Source organism: Mirounga leonina, unplaced genomic scaffold (genome assembly GCF_011800145.1).
Source record: "Mirounga leonina isolate KUSES-001 unplaced genomic scaffold, KU_Mleo_1.0 Mir_170, whole genome shotgun sequence".
NCBI lineage: Eukaryota > Metazoa > Chordata > Mammalia > Carnivora > Phocidae > Mirounga > Mirounga leonina.
This window is the reverse complement of record NW_023270433.1, coordinates 25,648,979-25,659,986: the sequence shown is the minus strand read 5'-3', so window position 1 is coordinate 25,659,986 and position 11,008 is coordinate 25,648,979. Positions and strand designations below refer to the sequence as shown.

The 11,008-nt window shown below is 40.7% G+C and overlaps 1 non-coding gene across 1 annotated transcript; it reads right to left on the bottom strand.

Moving 5' to 3' along the window:
* Window positions 1–10,598: 10,598 nt before the first annotated feature.
* Window positions 10,599–10,742, bottom strand: LOC118018269. The gene has a single exon (XR_004681350.1). It is a non-coding gene; the product is annotated as a U4 spliceosomal RNA (small nuclear RNA).
* Between the last annotated feature and the right edge of the window lie 266 nt (window positions 10,743–11,008).

The window sequence follows — 11,008 nt, the reverse complement described above, 5'->3', positions numbered from 1 at the left end:
AACAGAAACTTCTCAGTACTATCGGTTTGCTGCAGTGGCTGCCCTCGTGTTCTTAGTCCTCTGTGTGCAGATAGAGTGTCTTCCATTCGCTCATTCATTTACCTTTCCCAGGCCCCTGTTCCATACAGGATTTTATGCTGAGCTCTCGTAATACCCTCCGTGAAAAAGCACATACAAGGGGAGAAAAATGACAAGTTTTCCTGAAAGTTTGAAATAAGGATGACTGGAAATCTTTTGGCCTTTGATTCCCAAAATCGCCACATCGCCCATCTTCCTCACTTCCCCCATGATCATGGCTCATTACTGAATTTTTCTTGTTTTGATCATTTTCCTAATTATCTTGTGTTTTGTGGGTTTCATTTTTAGATAGCAGCCCAACTGCCGCTTCTGATTTGTGCAGTTTTTGCACATGCTATTGTTTGCAGACACATTTTGGCTAGGACTTCATCTGATGAGCCATTTGTTAGTTCTGATTGAGTAGGTCACTTGTGGGCTCAATTAACCACTTGCCCTTCATCTGATGGTGCAAGTGGCCAATTGCACCTGCAATTAGCTAATTAAGGGTTTGGTCATTTCCATAGGCAATTTTGCCTTTATCTAATTGTGGGGCTGTGTAAGATTCCTTTCATCATGTGAGCATCTACCAGCCAGTGTAGGCAGAAGATGACTCTTGATGATGGTACGGTTGCAAAAAAGGGAAATTAAAAATTTTTTGTTTTGTTTTTAATTTCCTCATATGGGTTTTTTTTTTTCAATTTTTAAAATTGTGGTAAAATACATATAAAATTTATCATCTTATCTATTTTGAAGTGTACAGTTCAATGGTATTAAATACATTCATGATGTTGTGCAACTATCACCACCGTCCATGTCCGTAACTCTTTCATCTTGTAAAACTGAAACTCTGCCATTAAAGGGTAGCTTTCCATTCCCCACCTCCCCCCAGACCCTGACAACCACCATTCTACTTTCTGTCCCTATGATTTTGACGACTCTAAGCATCTCATATAAGTGGAATCGTATAGTATTTGTCTCTTTGTGACGGGCTTAGGAAATTTTGAAATTTTATTCTCTAATACAGTTATTCAAGGTAAGCAAAATTCACAGATTAAAAACCTGGAACTTGCTCTGTGCAAATTAAAAAGATCTCTATGTAGATGTTTTAAAAATATTTTCCTGGGGCGCCTGGGTGGCTCAGTCGTTAAGCGTCTGCCTTCAGCTCAGGTCATGATCCCAGGGTCCTGGGATCGAGCCCCACATCGGGCTCCCTGCTCCGCGGGAAGCCTGCTTCTCCCTTACCCACTCCCTCTGCTTGTGTTCCCTCTCTTGCTGTCTCTCTCTCTGTCAAATAAATAAAATCTTTAAAAATATATATATATTTTCCTTAATGGGTATTTAGCTAGCTAACATCTTGTCTCACGTTACAAGCTTAGAGAATTCCTGGAGAGAGAGAGAGAGAGCGGAAGTGAGCGCATGCGTGTCCTCGCACGTGTTAAGGGTTTATGTACGTGAACTCATTTCAAGAATTTGCATCCCTGGTCTGAAAGAACTGAAGGTGCAACAGAAGCTAGATCAGGCTCTCAACAGAGAAATCATAGAGAAAAAGAGGGCTCTGAATTCAGGAAGAGAAGGGGGGGATTTATCACTTCCATCCTTTTGATAAATGTTTTACGAATGGCTTTTCATGGGTTGAATAGTTCATTTAAGAACCAGGAAGCAGAACTGGAAGATTTTTTTTTTTTTTTAAATGCCAGGACAAAAGAACGGCAAACATCTCAGAACCCCTCTTCTATCTGTAATACTAACTGAAAACAGTTGAGTTCTTCCTTTCTAGAAAGTGACCAGTCATAGGCAACAAGCAGAGAAAGCACTTATTGTCCAGATTTTTCATTGTATATAATCTGTTGGAATCATAGCCACACAGTCAATTTCTATGGCCCATCTGTCAGGACATTGAAATTGCTTTATTATACAGAACCCGCTCACAGATTCCATGGACTCAGTAAGGAATATTTACCGAGTGTCATCTGAGATCTCAGAGGTTCCATAAAACACTTAATTAACATACAAAAGCCACTTCAGCTAAGCCTATCCCTACTTTCTGAATATCAGTTACTGATTTGATTACTCCTGAGGCTCAGGTCAGCATGGGGAGAAATTGCAGAAGCTGTAGAGCAAGCTGGAGGCAAAGCAAAGTGGGCAGCTTCTGACAGCCGCTATTTTCTCCCTGGGGGGTAAAAGCTGGTGACATAGCTCCACCAAAGAATCACAGAAAAAAAGGTCTGTAGAACTTCTTTTGTTTGTTCTTCATCTTTTTGTTTTATTTGTAATAAGCAACAATGCTGCCATTGCATTGCTCATTAGTTGTTCCTGTCATCTCACTTGCTTAGCTTGTCTTCACTGTTTACAAGCTCTGTGACCTTAGGCAAGTTACTTAACCTCTCTGGACTTCAGGTTCCCTTCTTTTTAAAGGGAAGATAAAGGGTCCTTCATGGAGTTACTGTGATGATAAAGATAATAGTTTTTCCAGCACTGTCAGCCTGTGGCGCACTAGAGACTAGCCCCTTAGGATCAAGGATCATCGCTCACAACATCGCTCAGCATGTAACGGAGTTATTTGCGCAGAGTGGGTGCTGGACGCGTAATTGTCGATTGATCAGGGTAAATACTGATGGGGATACATCAGCAGTAGTAATGCTGGTTCTGTAGTGTTGGGCCTCTCGTGTGCCCATGACCTCATCTCCATGTAGTTACTTTACAAGTGTTGATAGCAATTTCCAAGAGTACTCCTTCCTAGTGCCATATTTGCTGCCCTGTCTCTAGCAGGGCATTTGCTCAGGGCCACTAGCAACAGGAAAACAACTCCTAGAACCAAACAGGGCCTGGGGCCTATGAGACATTGTAGGGCAGATAGAGAAGAAGGCCCCTCTCCCTGCTTGGTGTCACATTCTATTATAGGGGTCCTCTCGCAGGACTGCGTGAGACTCGATGTTTCATAAACCTTTATGAAGGCAGTTCATTAGGGGTGTCCTTTAGCCTCCTTGTTCCATAGGACTCGGATATAATGAATCCTGTGGGGGCTGTGGTTGGAGATAAATCCAACGGCCACCACACCAGTCCCAGAGAGAGAGTGCCCTCCATTGGGCTGCTCCTTCTTCCGTTCTTCCCTGAGGCTTCTGCAGGGAAACTCCTCATGCCTTTGTATAAAAAGGCACCTGGCTGGCCTGCCCCATATTTGTCAGACGTATCTGGACATGTCTGAATGCACATTTAGGCTCATGCTGAGACCCATGTTATATATTTATAAAGCTCTTACAGTGTTTGGTGCACAGTAGAAACTTCTAAAATGTAGATATCTTTCCTTGTCCTGAAACCACATCATATGTTGGGATCATGGAAGCTTTTTCAGATTTTCAAGTTATTTCTTTCTCTCAGATATAAGGGAGTTCTCAGGCTAAAGTTTTTTTGTTTTTTTTTTTTAACTACAGTGTTTTGAATCATGGTGAAGGGGTTAGATTTTCATGCTTAACTGCCCTAGTTACTAGTTCTGAGAAGACTTACAATAGGCTTGAACCTAAGAGACGATTGTTTAAAAATATTTCTTCTTGAAGATGCAGTTGGCCCTTAATTGTTCTCAAAATGTCATGTTATGTCTCAAATAAGATGACTTCAGAGAAACTTCAGAGTTTCACTCATTTTGGCTAAGTTTGACTGAGGTAATAAATGACGGTTTCACGTGTCCATCATGGGTTGGCTGGGACTCCATGTCTACATCACACCAGGACCCAGGACGATGGAGCAGCCCCTGTCTGGCACCTGCCAAACAATTAGAGTCATCCTGTAGTTGATTGGGAGCCACTGAGTGTTTTAAAGCAGGAGAATAACATTGTTAAGTCTGAGCTTGAAATGATCACTCTTATGCTGGGATGGAAAGAACATGCATAGAATGAATCTGGTAGCAGTGGAACCAATTATAAGGCATGCACCAAGTGTTGTGGACAGGGTGTGTAGTAATGGTATCTGCTGAAGGTTGTCTGTGGCACGATGGAGGAACCAGGCTGCGGGCAGGGAGAGGAAAGAATTCGCACCCTTACTCCCAGACGGTCTATTAAAGAGAGAAGAGGCAGTCCAGCTTAGTGACCAGTTGCCGTAGAGACAGGCTAACTCCTGGACTGCACGGTGAATGCAGGGCACAACACAAAACCCAACAAGACTTCTGGCTTGTGTAAAATGACCCACCACCCCCGAAATATTTTTGGGTTCTTGGAGAGAGAGAACTGCGGCCAGCCGGGGGCCTGCAGCAACCGTTCAGCATCTTGGCAAATGAATTTTTGTCGTCTTGCACCTGTCAGTGTCCCAGTAATGTCCTGCTAATCTCTCAGTCTCATTTGTCCCGGGGCTTGCTTTCCATCGGATGCAACAACTGGCAGCTCAGGCCATTAGGATGGAGAGGCATCCTCTTGGAAATACATACAGGGCTTCATTTTCAGGAAGCTCCCCGGGTCATCTCCTTAGGTTATATTTTTGGCTTTGCCAGCCATCTCATTGAGGCCACCATTTGTAGGTGTATTCATTGAAATTTTAAGAGCAAGTCTATGCCTGAGGAGGAAGGGAGCTGAGGGGCCTTAGGTATTTAAATGGGCTCTTTGTAATCTCTCTTTCTCTGTGGTTCACTGAGCAAGCTAGCCTTAAAGCACAGCATTGATCATTCTCCTCACAGCCTCCAGGAGAAGAATGAGCAAGCTGTGAGAGATTTATCTTCAGGCCAGACCCTCCTCCAGCTGTGAGTGACACAGTCAAAGAAAGGCTGTCAGTGCCTCCCCCAAGGTGGGGCAGGGGCTGGGAAGACATAGCCTCCATCAGAAAGTGCTAGAGGTGAGAGAGCCCTCTTGGCTGCCAAACCCCTTCCCCCAAAAAAACAAACTGAAGGCGGCCTTGAATAGAAGGGGATCTCGGGATGGGCAGAGCAGGAAGCACCATCCAGATAATTGACTGTGGTTCTCCCCCTTCGGTTCTGGGAGCCAGGCGGCAGCCACATCTGCGAGCCTTCAGCTCAGCTCAACATGTCTCTGGTGAGGAGACTTCTCAGATTTCAGGAGCCCTGCAAGGCTTTGGAATGCCTGCCAGTGAGGAATTTGAACATCAAAAGGTTCAAAGGTGGTTGGAAAATCCAATCCTCAAATTGTCGGAAGCAAAACATGTCTTCTCTGTCCTATTTTTATGACTTTAATAGTGACAACCGGTGGTACTAAGAATCCAGGGGAGTCTCAACATTTACCTAGTGGATGCTTTCTTTTAAGGAAATCAACACTGCAGCATTATCTTAATTTTTACAAGCTGGGGAAGGAGGAAAAGTAGTTATTTTATTTGGAGACCCAGAGCAGTTTTTTTTGTGATATTCATAATGGAAATTGTAAATCTGGGGAGTCAAGTTTCAAGTGTGGGTCTCTTTGCATTTGACATGTTTTTATTTTGGGTCCAAGTGAAGTATATTTTTAAATAGGCAGGACAACACTTCCTGCCTTCAGTCAGAGATAATACCAGACTGAGGTAATATTCTGAGACAGCAAGTTGCATTTCAACTTAAGATAAATATGCCTCCAGTAAAATTTCACTCATTGTGGCTTTAAAACATGTCATGTCCAAGGTCAGTTAATTGTACTTGCAACTTAAAGCCAATCAGGAGGACGATCTAACATCAAGGGTTGTTTTTTTTTTTTTTCAAAATGAAAATTTATCCTCAGTTAGTGTTTTTTTTCCCCTATGTTGTCTCTAAAAAAAAGTGCATGCATTATTCAAAAATTAGAAAGAAAAGAAAGAATGGATTAGCAGTGGAACATGACAGTGTACCAAGACACTTAAAATAAGTTTTTCCTAAATGGAAATGTTTCAACTGAAGAAGCTTTCCATAGCACCTGGGACCTTGAAATTTAATCTGAGAGTCTGCTTTGAATAAAATGAGCCTCCTGAATGAGCAGACCTCAGACTAATGCACCTCACTCAACACATTTTTGAGAACCTTTTGGAAAGATATATAAGAAAACAAGGTATAGAGGCTGGCCTCAAGGAGGTTACAGCCCAAGGGGCTTTGATTTTAAGGTGGATAACTGTGCTTCCTTTTCTCAGCTTCCTGTGACCCTCAGTTTGATCGTTTATAACATTGGAATGAAAACATCTCTTATCTTCCTCCCTGGGTACTTTGAGAATTGGGGGAGGGGGGGAGGAAAGAAGAGAAAGAGGAGGGGGTGTTGGGAAGAATTTTGAATAATTTTGAATTATTAAAAGGTTCTCTGTGGTCGTTGATAGTTGCATCCTACTTTTAAAACCGGACAAGGGAGTCTTTTTGTGAGGTAGCCAGTGTAGTACTCTTATGAGAAATGCCCCTTGTATTATTCCTTTTCTGTGGTTGCCTAGAAACAATAATAATCTGATTTTCCTGGCCCTCACTCTTTTTTCCTCTCCTCTGCCTTTTGGGGGCCTGATTCAAAACTGCTGTAGCTGAAGATGTGTCTGTGGTCTATGTGGCACTTTGGGTATGAGCACCCTCTATGTGCCGACTTTGAGCTAGGCATTTTCATATTCATCATCTCATTTAATCCTCTCACAAACCCTATGAAGTAATACTGCTCTCATTTTATGTAAAAGGAAACAGAGAAGTTAAGGAATTGTTCCAAGATCAAGATCATAAACTAATATAGAGTGGGGTTGGATTTCAAATTGTCTGCTTTGGTTTTGATTTTCTTCAAGTAGACATGAAAGCATGTTCCGGTGCTGGGTTCTTCCTGTGAATCTCTGAGCCTCTCACCTGTTCTTATTCCTTGACCTATTTAATAATGTATGTCTGTTGCCCAATCTCAAACCAGGCTCTGGGATACTTGTGGGGTGTGACTAAAGGGTCGGGTGACTTGAGTTCAAGTCTTAACTCTAGCACTTACTAAGCTTGGGCCCTCCTTTTCTCATTTTCAAAATGGTGGTAATCACATGGATCTCTTTTGAGGATTTATTAAGAGAATGTATGTTAGAATGCAGTCAGAGCACCTGCCCTATGTTAGTAGGTACCCAGAAATCTCCATTTGAATCTGAATTTTGATTCCAGTCTCTTTTGATATTGGTCCAGAACTAGTTGTGTCCTGTGAACTGAAGGTTGTTTTGTGACATGTTTGGCGTCATGGACTCCTGGCTTCCCCAGGGCTTCATATGTAGACAAGTCTGCTAGAAGATGGAGTAGCTTCAAATAAAATGCTTCACTGAAAGATACCTTAGAGTTCATCTAGTTCAGTGGTTTTCCCAATTGTTTTTATTACTGGATTCCTATTTTTAAGACAAATCTGAAAAATAATCAAATTATGCAAAACTGACAAAAGGAGTTTCTCTACATGGAGAGATGCAAGGAAGCCCAGAGCTGGTCAGCTCAGATGCTCATCACAAAGCTTCCCCCTCCAAAACTGAGGTTTTTTCAGAGCAGTGTTTGAAAAGCACTGATACATCTAACAATCTTACTCTATAGATGAGGCCCAGGAAGAGTTACTTACTAGAAATAATCCAACCAAAATCAAGGCATCATCTGTAACAGCTTGGCTTGATCTTATATTCAACTGTAGAGCAAGGTGATAGAAAAATTGATGTGTTCTATTTCTCTTCATAAGGGATTTAAAAATCTTTTTTCCTTTCTCTATCTTTCTTGGAGATTATATAATAATGACTGTTTGCCTAGGCCACAGAAGAGAAAAAAGCGGAATATCTGAAAAAGATGTTTGTAATTCATCTTTAAGAAAAAACAGTTACTCAGTATGTATCAAGAACCTGAAAAATTTTCATGGCTTTTGACGCAGTAATTTCTCTTCTGGAAATTTATATAAAGACACTAATTTTAAATACAAAAAGTGATTTATGCACAAATGTTTATCACCATGTTATTTATATTAGAATAAAAACTGTAAACTACCTGTATAGTAAACATTAGGTAGAATGGTTGAGTAATAATAGCCCTTTAGCTTAGTGGAATATTATATAGCAATTAAAATTGATTTTATATATGAAATATGGATAAAATTAACAAATATGTTCAAGATCTATATACTGAGGGGAACCTGGGTGGCTCAGTCAGTTAGGTGGGAGACTCTTGGTTTGGGCTTAGGTCATGATCTCATGGGTCATGGGATCAAGCCCTGCATCGTCAGGCTCTGTGCTCAGTGGGAAGTCTGCTTAAAGATTCTCTCCCTGTGCCCCTACCCTGCTCGTGATTGCACGTGTGCGCGCTCTCGCTCTCTCAAATAAATCTTTAAAAAAAGAAAGATCTATATACTGAGACCTATAAAACATTGCTGAGATCAATTAAATAACAAAATCAAGGAGAGATCTAACATCTTGGTATCAGAAGATTCAATATTATTATTGTTATGTAAATTTCTCAAAGTTGGTCAGTAGAGTCAATGAAATCCCAATCAAAATCCTGGCAGACTTAAAAAAAATAAATTAGTACTATGATTGATTTAAAATTTACATGGAAATGCAGAAAACAGAATAGCCAAAGCAATTTGAAAGAAGTTGGAGGGGTTACACTAGCTGATTTCAAGACTTCTTATAAAACTACAGCCATCAAGACAGTATGTTAACATAAGAATAGACATATAGTAGTGACACCACAATAGTAGCTGCAAAATTAAAGAACAGAAGAAACAGATTTTTATTCAGCAAAACTGGATTTTGAAAACATTTTTAAAAAACTATTACTGAGAAAAATGTTTCAGAGTCCTGTATAAACCAGATTCTTATGAATCATGATTACAAATGTGTCCTCTTGAGTCAGTTTGAGATCTTAATGGATTTTGGTCTTGTCTTTAGAAACCCAAATAGCTTAGGGACATCCAAAAGTTGAGAAACAAGATCCCTCTGTATTGCAAAGATAGGATCAAATAAGCAAGTTTGTTTCCCCAGGAAAGTCACATTTCACATTATATCTCATCTCAGGGTGATTTATTCAAATCCTCCCAATCCAAGGTCTCTTGCTTACTACACATAGGAACAAACACTGTAGAGTTTTACAGAAGAGCAAAATGAAAATGTTATTAAGGGAGATGTGTGTGTGTGTGTGTTTAATTTTAAGTAGTCCATTTAAAGTTTTTGGTATGTAAAAATCTCAGCAGCATAGCAAACTGTAATCTTTGGACTATATAACTACCTAGGGTTAACATCAAGCATATTTTTTCAAAACGTCTTCTAATTCCAGGTTTGCAGTTCAACTGAAAAAAAAAAAAAAGCCACCTAAGAACATTTATGACTTAAAAAGTTTTCTTTTCTTGAAATAAAAACTACTGCTGGAGACCTCTCCTCCCATATCTTATCAGCTCAACTACCTAGTGTGATTTGAATCACCCAAACCTTACTTTAAAAAAAAAAAAAAAGAGAGAGAGAGATAGAGAAAAGAAAAACCTTTGGTAAAGTAGGTTCCTTTGATCCTTTTCTGCTACTTATGAAAACTCACACTGTATGTTTAACACATTCCCAACAAGCCAGGATAATGAAGCACATGGGACACTGAGACTTAATTCCATGTATGTTTCTTTATTAAAAAAAAAAAATGCTCTGTGGGCTGAGGGAAGAATGGAGTAGACTAGGTAGGAGCGAACAGTAAGAAGCGGTTGTGATTGCCGAGCTGGAGATATCATTAAAAAGCAAACTGGGGAGCTCCAGTTTTGGATCTGAGGAGATTATTGATTCAAATCCTTTAAGGCATTCTTCAAAGGACTTCTTAAAAAGTTCTATTGTCTGAGGAGTTTGGGGTGAGTGGGAGTGTGTGAGTGTGTGTGTATGTGTTATACAAGGGGGAGATTAGTGGTTGGGAGGGCCGTGCCTACATGAGGTACTGGGTGATGAGTTGTATGCATGGATTGTGATTATCTTTAGAGTTTGTCTGAGTAAATACAGGTAATTGCATAACAGGTTTTCTGGGTACTGACATGCATTTTTGGTTCCTTGAATATTCAGCTTCTGTAGCTATAACCAAGGCCCTCCATGAGTTGGACTTTCTTCTCCCCCTTCAGCTCCTCAGAGTGCTGGAGCTTAGTGCCATCAGATCACACTGTCTGGGTTCAAACACAGGCTGACTTACCAGCCATGTGACGCTGGGTACCTTAGTGAACCATGCCAAGTCCTAGTTTCCTCATAAGTAAAATAAGAATCATAATATCTACATCATAGTGTTGCTGGATTAAATTAGATTGTTACACGTGTTAAACGTTCAGTATGGGTCAGCTCTACAACTCACAGACATTTTAATTTGGTCGATATTCTTTGAAAGCTTTCTGTGTGCTAGGTATACACCGTTCTTCCAATCTGAACATCAGGTGCTGTATTAGTTTGGTGGGGCTGCTGTAACAAAATGACACACAGACTGAGTGGCTTAAGCAACAGATATATTTACTTATTTTCTCACAGTTCTGGAGGCCGGCAATCCAAGATCCAGGGCGCTGGCAGGGTTGATGATTTCTCCTGAGGGCTCTCTCTCTCTCTGACTTGCAGATGGCCCCATTGTCACTGTGTCCTCACATGGCCCTTTCTCTGTGCCAAGTATCCAGGGCATCTCTTCGTCTTCTAAGGACACAGGGATCATTTCTATAGTTTGTTACTAAGGACACCAGTCCTATTGAATTAGGTCCCTCCCCAATGGTCTCATTTTCAATTAGCAATAATCGTGCCTTGGATAAACCTCAATGACTACGATACTGCCACTGCACAAAGCTCCCAGTGGTCTCATTTTAATTCATTTCCTTCTTTAAAGATCTTATTTCAAAATATGCTTACATTCTGAGATATTGGGGGTTGGACTTTCCACGTATGAATTTAGGGAGACACATTTCAACCCATTATAGGTACTAAGTCAGAACTCTGCTTTTTCAAACGAAGAATTATGAGGACCTAGAATACTTTCTTCTACTTTTCCACTTGGTGATCTCTCCCTTATATTCAGCCCTGCTTAAATAGTTTTTCCTCTACAGAGTTCCTATTG